This window comes from Rhinolophus sinicus, linkage group LG12 (genome assembly GCF_036562045.2).
Source record: "Rhinolophus sinicus isolate RSC01 linkage group LG12, ASM3656204v1, whole genome shotgun sequence".
NCBI lineage: Eukaryota > Metazoa > Chordata > Mammalia > Chiroptera > Rhinolophidae > Rhinolophus > Rhinolophus sinicus.
The window spans coordinates 61,418,374-61,435,659 of NC_133761.1; positions in this window are offsets into that span (position 1 = coordinate 61,418,374).

Sequence of the window (17,286 nt, forward strand, 5' to 3'; positions counted from 1 at the left end):
CTGACTTCTCCTCTCAGTTCACCTTCTCTCAGGTGAACCATTAAATACAGCAAACGCCAGACCACAGAGGTTGGAACCTGGCAGAGAAACCCCTCTGCAATTTGCCTCATCAAAGATTCCAACTTTGGACAATACATCGGCTTGCTCTGCTCACTGACTGCCCCTCCTGGTCTCTCCTTAAAATTTACTGAATGACTCACTTGTCATGAAACAAAAAGTTTGTGAGGCACCCTCTGAATTTCTTTTTCATTATAATGCGTAGCATTCAATAAAATATAAAAAATATACTTTTCTTAATAATTCTTCATGCTGCTACCCCCATTCATCTTGCCTGCAATTAATTTTCTGTTGCTGTGACTATTATACGTGGTATTCTAAGTATCTAGTGCAAAGGGAGCTATTACTGTAGGGAATGTGTAAGATTAACTTGTTATAGTCTATCTTAATAAGAAAATTCAATTTTCTTATTAAAATATTGTACCTTTTTCATGTTGAAGTATAATTATATTTTAGTTTAATCTAATTTAATTTAATGGTTAAAATGTAGTAAAACTGAGTTTCTGTCTTGAGCTCATGGAATAGTATTGAATACATTTATGGAACTTACCACAGACCTGTCTCATGGGAGAGAGATGCAATATGATTTGACTTGTAGACGTTACCATTTTTAGTTTGCTCTTTTTCAAGGAATTAAAATATACAATTACTATTAGTCATATTGAGTCAGAAAAAGCACTAGGTACAAATTATGGAAAGTGAAGAAAGATGAAACAGTCTTCATTACGGCATCCATAGAATACCTGTTTTTATTAACAGGGTTGGTTAAAGGCAATGCCTTTCATTCGTTTATTCCTTCAACAGTTATTCATTGAGTTCTATAATGTGCCTAGCTCTGACAATTCTAGGTTCTGGAAATATTTTGAAGAAAAGAGACATGGTCCCTGGTCTCCTAAAGCTAATGATCTTGTGGGAGAGATACGAAGCAAACCCATATATATTTAATAGAACCTTAGAAAATGGTACATGCTAAGAGGAGAAACGAGGCAGGGTAAGGACATAGGGAGTGTGTGGTTTGGGGTGGGGGCTGCTCTCACAGAAAGAGGAGTCAGGGAGCACCTAGCCTGACGTGTGAGGAGGGGCTTAGGTGAAGTGAGAGAGTGATGTGTCAACATTCTCATGGCGGAGGGTCCCTGCACTAGGATTTGGGAATAAAGTAGGAGTTGCACTTTGGAGAAAGACCAGGTAGTGGACAGTGTTTACAGAGTAGGGGAGGGAGGTGCTGTGATGGAGGCGTGTGCAGGGGTCTTTCAAAGCATACTGGACAAACACATACTTTAGACTTAAGGGCTAGGGAAAGCTTCTGGGAAGAACTGGTCATTGAACTTTATTGCAACAATGATAAGGATTAAACTGGAACAAAATGGGCATCCCAGAAAGAGAACAGCATGTGGTCAGTGTAAAACAGCAATGGTCCATTTAGGAATCTCTAAGGAGGTTCTGTTATGTATTCACTGGCGTGACTAGGAATGTGTCTCATGTACTTATCGAAAGAGGTTCCCTCTTCTTAGATATACACAAAACCGCCACCAAGAGAGTGTTAGACTAGAAAATGACATGACTACATGATCACATTTTTAAAATGTCAGCGTGGCATATGTCGACGGTTTTACTGTCAAGGGACCAGACAGGTAAGATGGAGGGTGGCGACGCGTTTCTGGCATTTTCCCAGCATAGTAAATGACCATCACCATAACACCTCGGCTCCGAGATGAGAAAGGAGAGATCTTCTGTGTTAAACTAAAATTAGCTACCAACTATGTATATTTTCTTAAAGCATATATCATGATAGGAAAACAGTACCAAATGCCATTTTTTTTTCTTTGTGTTCACTGTCTCCTTTGAAAAATCCTACCGTATGGATAATTTGTATGCCTGTATGTGGAAACAAAGAGGATTAAGCTGTTAAACAGTATTTCTGTCTGCTATTACAGGATACACTAAGCATTTTTTTTAACCTAAGTTTTATTCAATTTATTAAACATCCTCTGAGAACACAGATTATATGTCACAAAAGCAAAATATTCAGAAAACCAAGCCACATACTCTGGATCATCCAAACTAATTCCGAATGAAAAATATACAATGTAAATTATAACTCTCTATATTTTTGTCTTGGTTGATAAGTGTCACATGACTTGGATTTGGAGTTTTCTGGAAAAGTGCATTCATTATCGAGTAGACTGACAGCTCTATTATATTTTTAAATAAGGTCCCTTTAGCCCTTATTTAAAACAAGCTTTTTTGTTGGTTCGTCTAAATGGTGCCCTTTGATTAGCTTTATACTCCATCAGTTTAAAGAGTGCAGCCCTCAGTTTAATGGGCAGGCTGAGAACCAGCTGTCTGTTGTGAGGGCTAAAAACCCAATTAAAACAGAGGTCGGGGAGGTGAAAGGAAGAGAAGGGATCCACTAGAGTGAGTCTGAGGAGGGCATAAGCTGGTAGAAATCAGAGAACTGGTGCCACATTGGCAGATTTGTTAAGGAAACTAATCCATAGATACTTTTACCCAGGGCTTCAAAACTCCTGAACCATAAGAGACTCAGGGAAATATTAATCTCCACTAAAAATTCAGGGAGTGTTTTCTCTGAATGTTGATCTCAAAAGTAAAACACAGTATTGAAAAATCCATGAAATCATGTGTGAGTACAGTTATCAGAAGTCTTAAGAATAATTTTTAAATCATATCTGAAGTGTCTTTGTGTGTGTGTGTCTGTGTGTATTTGAAAAACCCACTTTTAATCTCTACCTAGTCCATAAACTATTGCAAAACTTTCTTACTGCTTTCTGTTCTTTTAGCCTCTCCACGTGTAATGCATCCTGTAGAGCACTCTTGGATAACCTTTTAAAGCAGTGCTTTAATATGTCAATATTTTAAATCTATGAGAATTCCCCAATGGTTACTAAATAACGTCCAAATTACTTTCTCCCCAAAGTGAGAATTTATAGTTTGATCCAATCTTCTTTGCATTCATGTATTCATTTAATAAATATTTATCTGTACTCACTATATGCCAGACGTCTCTCTAGGTTCTCAGGATACAACTATAAACAAACAAAGCCCTCACCCTCATGGAATTCATACTTTAATGGGAGGAATAAAAATAAATATATAGATACATATATATATATAGATACATCCATATACACACATATATAGAGGATGAAAAACGCTCTGCAGAAAAACAAAGCAGTATAAAAATGGGAAGGGATTGCTATGGTATTGTGTAGGGGGTTTCTTTTTAGTGAGGGTATTCAGAAAATGCTTCACTAAGAGGGTAACTTTTGAGTGGGGCTTAGAGGAGGGGATAAATGAATCTTGAAGTGTTTGAGAGAAGACCATTCCAAACAAAGGGGATGCCAAGTAATGATCCTGAAGAAATCCCATGCTTGGTAAAAAGGTAGGCAGTGCTGTATGCCTGTGGCAAACTGAGCAAAGAGGCAAGTAGTAAGTCATGTGGTCAGAGTGGTCATGGGGTGGCAGTGAGGAAGGATATTACAGGGCAGGAAGCATGTCATTAAACCTATTGGCTCTGGAGGAGATGGCAGAGAGTGACATAAGCATTGTAAGGAAAGAGTGACATGATATGGCTTATGTATATATAATACAAGGACCATGCTGGTTGGTGTATTTGAATATACGATAGGTGGAGATAAATAGATGTAGGTCATGAATGCCTAGATGATTGCATAGCCAATAAACTTGTGAGTCCACTTGTGGGACTAGGTACGACTAGAAAGGGGATGGGGTCTGGGAACTGCCTGGTTGCATTCTAATATTTTCAGGCGCACAAGGGAGGGAGCAGTGGAGACTGACAATGGCTGACCAGTGAATAGGAAGCAACTGAGGGTTGTGTCACAGAAAGTGATGAAGGAGGCTCGGAGGATTGACGGTGTTAAATGTGCCGATAGGTCAAGTCAGATGAAGGCTGAGAATCATCACCGGATTTGACAAAACAGAGGTGATTGGTGAACTTGACCAGTATATTCAGTGGACTGGTATGGATGAGGTCTTAGGTGGACGAGACCTGGTAAGAACAAATGCAGGTAACTCTTCTAAGGAATTTAGTCATTACAAAAAAATAGACATTAAAACATAGATAAGATTGATAGATGAAAGGTGATGCAAGGTAAAAAAAAATGTTTTTTGGGAGAAATTTCAGCATATTTGATGAGAGAGAGTGATAAAAAAGGGGGGAAAAAGCAATTCATGTGAGGATGACTTTTGGGAGAGGACCGGAAGTGTGTATGAACTAAGAGTTTGGCTTCTGATGGGAACAGGGACACTTTATAAGAATTAGAAAGACACAGTCATGCTCTTTTTTTATTTTTTTTTCAGTTACAGTTGACATTCAGTATCATTTTGTATTAGTTTCAGGTGTACTGCACAGCTTTTAGACATTTTGGAGATAAAGAATAGAGCGTGGAAAAAAGAAAAAGAATAGAGTTTGGAAGGGGCGTTCTTTACAAGAGCTGAAGACTTAATTTGTGGTCAGTTATTAAAATACCATAACAATAGATGGCTCTCATGTGATCATGAGCGATTTTTATTTTATTTGTGCTCTTCTGCTTTTCTGCACCATATATGTACAAGTTTGGTGATTAAAAGTAAAGCTAAAACTAAATGTTTTAAAAAGGAAATATCTACTAAAAGATTAAAAAAAGAGAGAGAAAGAAACAGGAGTGTATGTAGGTAGGTAGATTGGAAGATATGCTGGGAGGTAGAGGTTTCCTTTTGACAGTTTTTAATTTTTCAGGAAAATGTGAAAAGGGTCTTCAGCTGAAAATGAGGATGGATAAGAGAAGTAGATGCTTGGGCAAAGAGAAGGTGTGAAATCATTATCTGACTGAGAGGTCAGTGAACAGGGCAAATGTAGGGTTTAAGAACTCTTGGAATCCAGGTAGTAGACAATAAGAATCTGGGCTGGAACGTTAGGAGGTAGAGAGGGGAATGCATGGAATGGCATTTCCTGATGGAGATCAGTTATTAGCAGCAAAGGATATACTGTCACCTGAGTGTGGCTGGTTGAGACTCTGTGGATAATAAGCTCATCTTCAGAATGGAAGTCAGAGTATTCAGAGACAGGGTCCTAGAAAAATTAACTATGTAATGATGGAAAACACCCAAAATCTAAGGGTAATTGTGGAGACTGAATTAGAAGCTACGGTCTTGAAGGAATAAAGGGAATGGACCGGAAGTCTGTAGATGACTACAAGAAGAATCTAGAGAGGGTGGGATGATCCAAAGGCTAGAGCTTCAGACCTGCGGTTTTTTAAGAGAAGGATAGATAAGGTTGGAGGAAACCATGTGGATGAAGAATATCTTCACCACTTCCAGGCCCAGCAGGACACGGGATGTGGAAGAGCAAACAGCCACTGATTGGGAGAGCTGCAAGGGAAGCCTTGTCTTCTGGGAAGAGCTAGGTATCAGGAGAAGCGAATGTCCATTCAGATGATCGAAGATACGGGAGATTTTTCTAATAGCGGATCGTAAGTTCCAGAATGCACAGTGAAAGGGTTTGGGGATCAAGAGATAAAAATCGAGTAAGTGTCAGGGTTGCCTTGTAACAGTTGTGTTTCTGAGGACTATGGATACAAGCAGACATTCATTTAAGGCTCAACGCACTTGATATTCAGTCTCTAAGGCAGATTCCGTTAGGCTGTGGGTATTGATATGAAGGGAAGGGGCGAGAAGGGGAGGGGACTGCCCAAATCATGGATGTGAGGACATGGCTGGGATTGCAGTCCATAGCTCTTTCCAAACCCACCGTCCTTTCCACTGTGGAATTCCACTGTGGAATTGTAAGGAAAAACCCTGGGAGCCCTAGCATGCCTTCTTCCCGAAAGCCAGTGGACATGTGGGAGTCAGGAGAAGAACAAATGTAGAAAGAACACTGAATTGTGGTGTTTCCTCTTCATTCTTATAGTTGAAGGTCTGGATGTTTAGAGAGCAGAAGTGCAATAATTTTAAGACAAGTGAAGTTCTTGGGCCTTTTCTATTATTATTATTAATTTTCAGTCTTACTTCTCCCTTCTGTGTACATTATCTTATTATCTCCTCAGTCTCAGTTGTTTCACTCCTTTTTTTGTTTGTTTGTTTTTACTTACGTTATTTTCTATATCTGTAATGACATCAATCCATCTCTGAACATTTGGCTTCCTTTTTGCTTCATGTGTCCAGGCAATTTCATTCTTATTCTCCCTTCGTACCGAACTGTGCGACATGGTCACCCTTCCAAGGTTTACCGGGAAATGTGCTTTCCTTGACAGGAAAGGACACGAGCAGTAAAAGAGAATTAGGAATTCCAGTGATTTTAAGGGTTTTCTTGAAGAGACTCATTTATCTTATCAGTAATTAATTACAGTTTTACTGAGCATCTCAGCAGATGTTGCATATAGAGGATGCAGCTGAGGTCTATCAACTAGGAAACACATACACGCTGTTGTCTACTGTCGTATGGGCTTTTTCACTCTGACCCAGGCACTTTGCTTTTTTCAATAGCTGATATTTTCATGGCACCAAAGCCTCACCCCACAAATCACTACCTGTTTGGTCACAACTTTAGTGTGACTATTTTAGCAATGCTGTTGGGTTAACCAAGCATTATGTACCTCACCATGATACAATGCTATACAATGAAATACGCAATATGCTTTTTTTAATTTCTAAAAAATAATTTAACAATACACATTTTAAAATGAAAAGTTCACAGCTTCACTAATATTCCCAAAGTGAACAGTTATGTCTAACAAACATCTAGAACAAAATAGACTCTTCTCTACACAAAATAGACTAAATCTCCCTTTACAGTCTCCAAGTCACTAATCCCCTCCCCTAAATTAGCAAAGTCTTCACTCAACACCTATAAAGTAAATTTCCGTAAGTGTTCAACGGGAATTTGCTTTGTGTTCTGGATCAAAATTCTGTATCTAAAACTACAGGTAATAGAAGAACTTGCTAAATGACAACACAAGTATAAACACGCTAACAAATCGTTTGGTACATTTTAAAGGTAAAACTGGCCTGAGCTCTGCAGTAAGAGTTGGGCGTAGAGAAAAGGAAGCAATTGTTATAAATTAAAAGAGACAGAAGAAAAATTACAATAAACTGAGTTCATAGTTTTGTTTGGATCCCAACTGCAACAAACCAGCTGTAAAAGACACCTTAGGACATTTGAGGAAATTAGAATGTGGACTGGGTGTTCAAGCTATTAAGGAACAATTTTTAAATGTGTTGATTGTGAAAATTATATGTGGCTGTGTAAAATAATATAGTTTTTCTAGTTGCACACTGAAATATTTAGGGGTGAAATGTTACCATATCTGTAATATATTTTAAGCTATTACAGAAAAAATGGATGGGTAAGTATGACATACTAAAACCATTGCCCAGTCTACACTAGATTATAGGTATATGAGGCCCTATTAAATGATTCTCTCATCTTTTCTATGTGATTGAAAACTTTTAAAAAGACACATAAAGGGCACCTATATGTCAATTATACAGTGAGGAATGTATAATTATTCTAGATTTTCTTGCATTATGTATTTGAACTTTCATACATGTTTTAATCCTACACTTTCTTCTTTATCTGACTATATTTACATGTCTATTTTATTGATGTTGTTAGCAATCTAAGCATTTCAATAGTTTAATTCAAATTTCCTTACAAAGAGTTTCATACTAATAGACATATTTGAACTTGTTTCAATTTCAGTATTACTGGAACCCACTTAATAGCTTTTTCCTTCAAACTACCCTTTTCTTTTGCTCTTTAGAAAATCAATAAGAAGCTAAGAGGGAACTGTTAGCTAAAATTACAAGAGGTGAACTCTTCCTCGTTTATAGATATATCTGCTTTGTAATGGTGCTAAGTTTTGACGCCTTATTCATTAATTTCCAACTGGAATTTTTTGAAAAGGTTGCTTTATATCTGAATCTTTTACTACATAGGCTATTTTTTATGCTGAAAATGACATTTGAACAGAAAAAGTTCCCATTTGACAAGAATATCTAACAAAGCTATGATTAAATACCAACTATAATTGTAAACAATAAAACCAAAACTAGTAAAGACTATCAGCTTAATGTACGCTGTAATTTCAACGGTCTTCTCCAGGCTATTATTGAACTAGATGTGAGAAGATTACTACAGTGTCTTTATTTTGAGATTATAAATCATTTATGAATTCTAGGTGGTATAAATGCTAATTATTTAGTTGTTTTTTTTAGAATAAAGTCATTAAAGAGCAAACACATTTGCAGGTTTATAATTATGATATTCATAATATCTGGGCTTCCAGTAAGCCAAACTTTAATGTAAATGTGAAACTAAATATTCTTGAAAGTTAATTAGTTAATACAGTATACACTGCACTTTCTGTTATACAAATATTACAAATATTTTATACAGGTCTGTAGCTCACTTGGACTAGAGAAATAAAATAATGTAAAGCATAGTTAAGCAATCTGACATCTTAGATCATTTCAGCTCCATTAGAACCAATTCCCACTCCCAGAAAAAGTGCCACTTATTGGCTTGTTTATTTAAAGATACACACTGTTCCCTTGGAATTTCAAGGCTCTTAATTGTACCCTCTACCTTTTATTTGGTTGCCTGTTATGAGGCCGTCTCATTGACCTACTGCTTGTTCTTTTCAGCAAGCGGTGATGTCAATTTACTCTTCCGCTGCAAGAAGGTAGAAAATTGGTTTCTTTGCCCTTGTGTACCTGGGATCAGAAAAGAAACTGTGACATTACAAAGTCCACATGCAAAAGTTGGCTTTCGTTTTCTCTTGATCTTTCATTCAGAATCTGTGTTCAGGGATTTATTTAAATATAAGACAACTTCATTTACTAAATAAATAAATTGGCACATTATTCAATGATAAGACACATGTCCTATGAAATGTTTCATCCTGGCTAACAGAGTCAAGTGCAGCTATACCATTGTATACTTCATATTGCCATGTGTGCTTTTGCTAGACCCTGCTTAGCACCATTTGCTACAGTGATTTCAATTGTTCATTAACAACGTGTTTTCCATGTTGAATCCTAAGATAGGTGCAACTGACTACTTTTTTGTTTTGCTTTGTTCAGGTTTCAAAACATGCAATTTAGAAAAAAAATCATAGATCTCTCCATGCATCTATGGAGATGGATGATTTTGGGGAAATAGTTCATTCTATAGTAAATATTGTTGCTATAATTATAGGTAGTCAGATATTCTGTTTAGTGCTACAGTGCAAAACGTAGTGAAAGGATGCCCCTGCCTAGAGGAAACTAACAATCTAACAGAAATACTTGAATTAGTCTTAAAATAGCAAGAAGCCATAGCTAGGATAAGAACAAGGTCAATGATATAAGATATGGAAACGTAAGTTGTTGTGAACTAACAAGGGAAGTTAAGCATAAACAGTCCTTGCTAGAGGATGCATGTATCTATAGAAAGCCCATGGTTCTATTTTTTATTTATTTAAAAAAATTTTTTTTGAAAGCCTATGGTTTTAAGCAGAAGCCTCTCCAGGGTCCAAGACTGATTTGAAAGTACCCTGAGAAATATACATCTAAAAAATCTCAGCATTTTAAGCTAAGTTTAGCACCTGAGAATGAAATTGATAAAAATAAGATATATAAGAAGAATTTAGTTCCTTAGAGCTCTAGATCTTCAAGACCATACAAACAAAATAGTTTCTAGCAAAGCATTCATCCTAATTAATCTTAATTAACTGTATTAATGTATCTCAAACAAGAACTACCTCTTTAAGGTCCTGTACCAACCCTGTATAGTCTCTCTTGATGCTTTTATGCCTTGACTTTGTGAAGTCAAGAGACATAATATGTGCCAAATCTGGAGATTATTTTCTCTCCCAGATAAGTGGTTGGACCTTGGTTTGTTTACTTGTTTGTTTGTGAGATAAAATAGTCAAGAATTCTCTACCGAGGAAGGTTTGCTCAATTTAAAATCTTCTCTCTTACAGAATACTCAAACTATATTTGTTTTAGGTTTGTTTGTTTGTTTGTTTCCCCGCACTCTGTGAAAGAAAGCATGTATTTTATAAATAAACTTTGTGAAGACATGACTATGGATGGATAGGCTTTTCCTAAATATATATAAACTGGAACTATAACCTTTCTAGGCAGTTTAAGATGACACTTTTGAACATGTGTTATGTAATTAAATGAGACCTTTTCAGCTCAAGTCTTGCCTGCAGACATTTCTTTTTACTTAGTGGACAAGTTTTGCTTTGTGATAATTAATTTTTAGCTCAGGTTTACTTTTTACATTAATTATTTGAAAAAAAAAATGCCTGTGATGTACAAGTAACAGACCCACTCTGGGAAATACAAATATGAATTCATTCACACATTCATTCACTCATTCATTCCTTTGTGGGTTTGCTCATATATTAAATAACATAGGAATAATAACATAAGAACGATGTATGTATGAATTCTTCGTAAGTTCTAGGCACTGTCCTTGGTGCTGATTTCATAAAGTTGAATACTAGAGTGGTCTCAGATCTCATGGAGTGAAGAGTTTTGATACATGAATAAAGTTGAATGACTTAAAAATATTAAATATGCTATTTCCTGTAGGAAAATATTACGGGCCAACAATATGAAGTAGAACATGGTGAGTGACTGAGAATTTCACCTGTTGTATTTTAAAACTAACATTGTTTTCTAAAAATGAAAGGAAAATGAATGTTTCATAACCAAAACATAGTGAGTTTCTTTCTTAGTTAACACAGTTTTGTTGGACTAACCAGATGATGGGCCTACGAGGACTGTTAAATTTAAGAACTAAGTTACCAGCTGCCAATACGCTGTCAAGAATCCAGATGGTGCTTTTGGAAGAACACATTTTCAGTAATTTGGTGTCATTTAATTTCATCATTTGTGAAGAGAGTTTCGTATATTGAGAGGATTGTGTTATTCCAAGAACTTTTTACGTATACATTTTCACCACATTGAAACTATACAAAACAGGAATATGTATATTTAACATGAAACAACATTCTAAGAAAAGTTGACACTTAAGTGTTAGTCTTGAAATGGGATCATTACTTTCTTTGACAGTGCATGTCTTGAAGGCTAACTTTTTGTTACAGTGATTATTTTTGTCCTATTCATCGTCCAGTCCTAGAAATATGAGAGCACTAACTGAATCGGTGTAATTTGGGGTGAATATACTTATTATATAGTCCTCTTGTGAACCTATCCCAGCATCACACCTTGAAGCCCTTCTTCTGTCCTCTTTGAAAAGCCTGAATCTCTGCTGTCATCTAGCTGGAGTTTCTGCTAGCTGTCTTTAATCTTCAGTGTGCACTCAGTCTATATACATAAACCATTTAATGTGGACAGTGGGATGTTATATCCATATGGGCGAGGACAGGATCATTCTGTTTATTGCTATAAACATAGTTCTGGGTTAATTGTAGGCTCTATAAATATTTATCAAATATGTTATACGTGTATTTTTTAAGTGACATTTATGAAATCTGTTAGCACAAAAATTCCTTGTGTTTCTTCTTTTCAATAAGGCAAAATTAACTGAATAATATTTGGCTCACAAGTGTGGACAGAGTTGGGTGGATTAGGAGTACATATTCTTTTCCAAAACATATCATTTATTGCTGGTCAAAATATAAAGCCAATATATATAGATAGATAGATATAGATATAAATATGTATATAGATATAGATATGTGTGTATATATATATAAACATATATATATATATATATATATATATATATATATATATATATATGTATTATGTATGTATGTAGGTATGTAAAGTATGGCACAAATAAGTGCCTGGGTTTAAATTAATTTTGGAAACAGGTAGATTTATCTTTGTACCATTTAAAGGTACTCTACTGCTTTTATATTTAAAATATTATGTTATATCTCAGAGGACATAACATCATGTCATTGGCAATGTTCTTCATAATTCTTCTAAAATGCACTAAATGGTGTTCTATCTGCATCATTAGGTTACTGTACAACACTGTCCTTTGAGAATATGGTTTTGCTATCATTTCTAGTTGTAATTACTTCTCACAAAAATGGCGCAGGCTTATTGAAATGACTTGATGTGTGAAGGTTGAGAAGACAGTGCTGACCATCACTGTAAATAACTGGCTTGATCACACGGCATGTTTATTTCCCAGAAGCTCACCTTTACAAGGCGCTGTATTTCTGAGTATGGTTTTCTAAACATCTGCAGAATTTATGGCTTCTCTATAAAAGTCTGAAGTTGGAGATTTCCTCTAACTTAACAGTTTCTTAACCTTGGCCCTTTTGACATTTTGGAGCAGATAATTCTTTGCTTTGGGAGGGGGTGGTTGCATGGTGCATTGTAGGATGTTTAGTGACACATCTTTCTCTATTTTGTGGATGCCAGCACCACCCTCCACTTGAGCTGTAAAAATCAAAAATGACTCTAGACATCGCCAAACGTCCTGGGAGGGCCAAATCACCCCTGGATGAAAACTACTGCATAACTTTCTCTTGAGTGTCCATGTGCATGTGTGTGTAATAGGAGTTTTCAGGGGAATGCTAGTGTCCCCTAATTATGCCAGGCTGAAAACTGAAAATGATACGTTAAATGCCACCCAGTCTAAAGGAGGCGCATTGGGGTACCAAACAGGGGACCAGGGACCTTGCCCAAGGGCTTTCTTGGAGGCAGAATTGTCTCTGCTCTTCCGAACGTCACCCTCGTCATCCTTCCCATGCGCCAGTCTGCAGAAGAGGATGGTCACACAGGCGAGTCCTCCATTGTCAGGGTGCTGAGTTTGTGGTGAAGAGCTTGCTCACATGGGGAAACCCTGCTGAGGGGAATTCGCCAAGAGCCTTCTCAGGTACCCCCCAGGGGACTGACAGGGAGCAGATACCATTTTACTGTATAAGTGACCAAGTGGCTTACCCAGTTCTTGTCACTCTGCATTTTGGTTCTTTCCTGGGTTTGTTACGCATAATGACTCTTGGAAGATTCTTGTCTAATGCTTTTGTTTATTTATTTGTTTGTTTCGGAGGTATGTTTGTGCATGTTTTGGTTTTGCACAAATACCTATGGGCAAAATGTCTAGATCACACAATGATAGGTGTGTGTTTCACTTTGTAAGAAACCGTCAGAGCTTTTACAAGAAGGCATGAAAGGTCAGATCCGTTAGTGTTCTGTCATAAAGTCATCACCCTGTCATGAAGGGAGCTTGGTGACTTCTCCTCATTAGGTTTTGTCTTTTTCTCTTTTCTGCCCCAAAGCACTGCATCCCCTAGGATTTGATGATGGTAGAAGAATTCTGCATCAACAGAATCAGATTTGAGATGGGAAATTTTAAAATGGATTGGACCAAGTTTACGAGAACTGACTAAAAATCAGTGAAATCTGTCACAAATAGCACTACAGTATGGGAGATGAAAATATGATAGGTGGTATGGGGAAAAAAATTCTATTTTTATTCTTCTATTGAATGAACTTATTTCACACGGATACATAGGTATACATACATATACATACTAATGTATGTTTGACCAAGTTCAAGTGTACAAATTTAGAATGTAGAATTAATTTTTTTAACAGATTTCAACTTAGCTTTGGAGCCACCATTTCTATTCATGGGGCTAATAAAAACAAAAACAAAAACAGAAACAACAACAAAAAATACCTGATAAGTATGACTCTTTAAATAGCTCTGTCACTTTTGGGTTAAAATTACTATTTTTAGGTAAATTTAACCCAAGTAGTTTAAAACTAGTTTTTACCCTCTTCTTATATTCTGTGCATAGTGAGGTAGATGAAGTACTTGGGGCATCTCATGGTCCCCATGTGGGTAGAGGGATGTCTGATCTATGGAGACCACGGTCTGCATTCACGCTGAATTGTACAATCGTTCTTAAATTTTTAACACCATCCGGTATCCTCACTCTGTCTGCTGTTCAAGTTTCCATAGCTGGTCTACTGCAGGTAAATGATCTCTCAGGGAGCTCAGAATCGGGCCCTCACTTTAGACCCTCCCAGTTCTTAGCAGTGTTGCTGTTTCCTGAACTCAGTTCTCTCCTTGCAAAGGTTTCTTCATGTTGAACTTTTCATCCTAGAACTTCTGACAGAGGGTGCAGCTTTGGGCAAAGTTAGGTTAGCTCTGCAGAATGTTAACTAAAGCCCTCAGAGGCACGTTTTGGTTGTTTGTGTAACGAACACCCGATGCCATTTTTCATTGAGAGTCATTGCTAAATCTGCTTCCGGTTTTTCTTGTATCTGTGCTCCATTTGCTTAAATCCATTAGATACACAACTTCTTTATATTTTTAAAACTATACAGTCACACAGATGTTTTCAGAATTAGTGAGACAATGGTGTGTTCAAGAACTTTGCAGACCAAGGATTTGCATCTCCCATCATTTTGTGCAGTCTCATACACTTTTTATATGGTGTCCAAGACTAAGTTACAAAGTACTGTATTAAGTTTATCTTCAAATATATTGAAGATATTTGGGAAATGATATTTGTGGGAAATGAGAAAAGGGGATTGAGTTTAAAATCTGGCAAGAAGAAGGAAAGAAAGCACTTGTGTGCAGTGATATTTTAGGAACTCTGAGGCAGAAGTAATAAAGGCACCCCAAAAATCATGAAAATCACAAAGCTTTGGGCATTCCATAGAAGGCATCTCGAAGCTCAAAGGCATCTTAGGTGAATCAAGATCAAATTAACAACTATTCTTTGAGAGGGAATATTCTAATCTCTGCTTTGTAATTACATTGAATCTCAAGGAAGATATTGATTTAGCTAAGATCCCCCAGTTAATAGTTAAAGGATTAGAATTTATATATGAGTGAGTCTAACGGCATCAAGTGTGTCCTCCACTGCAATTTACATGCATACCACTGATGGAGGGTGTGTGATTCCATAAATAATTTTGAGGACCAACCCTTGGTGGCAGTACAGTCAAGATGCAATAAGTTGGTAATTGTAAATAACTACTATGAGAACTAAGCAGGAAAAAGTGGCAAAATTCACACATTTGAAACAGAGGCTGCCTTTGGTACAGGATATAGGACTATATTACAATGGGTGCTTTAGCAAATAATTTATTCAGATATTAAAATAGCATTAAAGATTGGTGAAAATAATTCTTATACGTAGATCACTCATGACTGTATTATATCTTATACGTCTAGGACAAATTATAAAATACCATAATGCATTTGTCTTTAGCACTGTTAATGAGTTTTGGCAAATGATACCATGTTTCACCGAAAATGAGACCTAGTCGGACCATCAGCTCTAATGCGTCTTTTGGAGCAGCTGTTGTTATGTTATGTTATGTTATGTTATGTTATGTTATGTTATGTTATGTTATGTTATGTTATGTTATGTTATGTTATGTTATATAAGACCGGGTCTTATATTAAAATAAAACTGGGTCTTACACAAATTTTTGCTCCAAAAGATGCATTAGAGCTGATGGTCCGGCTAGGTCCTATTTTTGGGGAAACGCAATATATAGCCCTATTAAGAAAGAAGATTTTTAAAGATATCCATTTTCCCAAAGCCAACTGATATTGGTATGCTTATAAAATCATAACTTTTGAGCACCATAAATGGAACAACTTATTAATTCCGAAGAAAAACTTACGTAAATGTGAACTGGTGTATGGAGAAAAATTAAATTGTAATTTCAAAAGGTTAATGTAGCAATTTACTAGTCCTGTATTTAAAATTTAGACACTAGTGCAGATTTTTACAATCTGGTAAACCAATCCTTGATTTATTTCCAAACATATATATGGAAATCGTACATCTGTGTTAAGGTTTTTGTGTTACCCTACAATAATTTATTTGATATCCATTATTTTTATATACTCTATGCCCAAGAGTATTGGTATTTAGGTTTCAGTACTTTAAAACTATTCTGAGTGCACAAATAATACAATTAATTTATATGTGACTTGACTGATGAATATCTTTGCAAAAAAGCAAATGATGAATTAATGCTTTATAATGATGAGATAGTTAATTTTTCTTATGTAGCATGATTAAAATCCTACTTTATTCTGGGCACAATTTCTCAGGCAAATTTTGTCCGTTTCTTTTAACTTGTTTACATTTTTTTCCCCAAACTGACAATTAATGATACTTATCAGGTTCCTGAAAAAAAATGAGCTTTGTTTGTTTGTTTGTTTGTGTAATTTTACATGATAAACCTATCATGTGTTGCTATATTATAATTACAGCATATATTTTAATTAATTTTTTTGCTATTTTAATTACCCTATAACTGAGAATGGTAAAGCCCTTTTAATTTATCATATATATATATATATATATATATATATATATATATATATATATATCACACTTCTAAAAGGTAGGGATGTGTAGTATTTAATTTTTATACATTTTTATGTTTTATAAGTACAATGCGATGTCAGTTCTCCTTCCATCACCATGTAGCTGACCACATTTAACCTCTTCTACCACCCTGCCTGCCCCCTGACCCTCTGGTACCCACTAAATCATCCTCTGTGTCTATGAGTTTGTGCCTGTTTGTCTTGTCCGTCTGTTGCTTTCAGTGTTATATCCCACACATGAGTGAAGTCATATGGTTCTCTACTTTTTCTGTCAGACTTATTTCACTCAGCATGACAATTCTTAAAGCATTGATCTGATAAAATGCACTAGACGCTAGAGAATTCTAGAGTATTCTTGAAGAGCCTTTTGTCACTGATGTTAAGTATTTTGACCAATCGATCTGGCAATTTAATATCTTAGAATTTTAATATGTCTAATGATGGTTGCTGTTGAAGGAATTTACACATGGATTCACAAGGTATAACATTTCTTTACAGTGTGGCGATAGCGGTTTCTTTTAGGTTATTTATTTTGGGTGTTTGAAGCCTTATAAATGCTGCAGGTTTTCATTTAAGTGACTTTAGGAATGTAAATGGTAAAGATTATGAATCTCCAAAAGGAATTTCATAATTATTGGGCAATAGTAGGACCTACGGTGTACCAGCAGGAAGAAGCGTGAGGGTCAAAAATTCTTTCTTCTCACCTCCATCTTTTTAATGCACACTTCCTTACCTGATGTAGAAAAGCAAACATCAAATGTGGCTAATGAGGCAGAATTTAAAGATTATAATAGTGTAAGAAAATGTACTTCCAAAGCAAAAACAAAGTATCAGAGAATAAACTAGACACCAAAGACACAGAACTTAATATA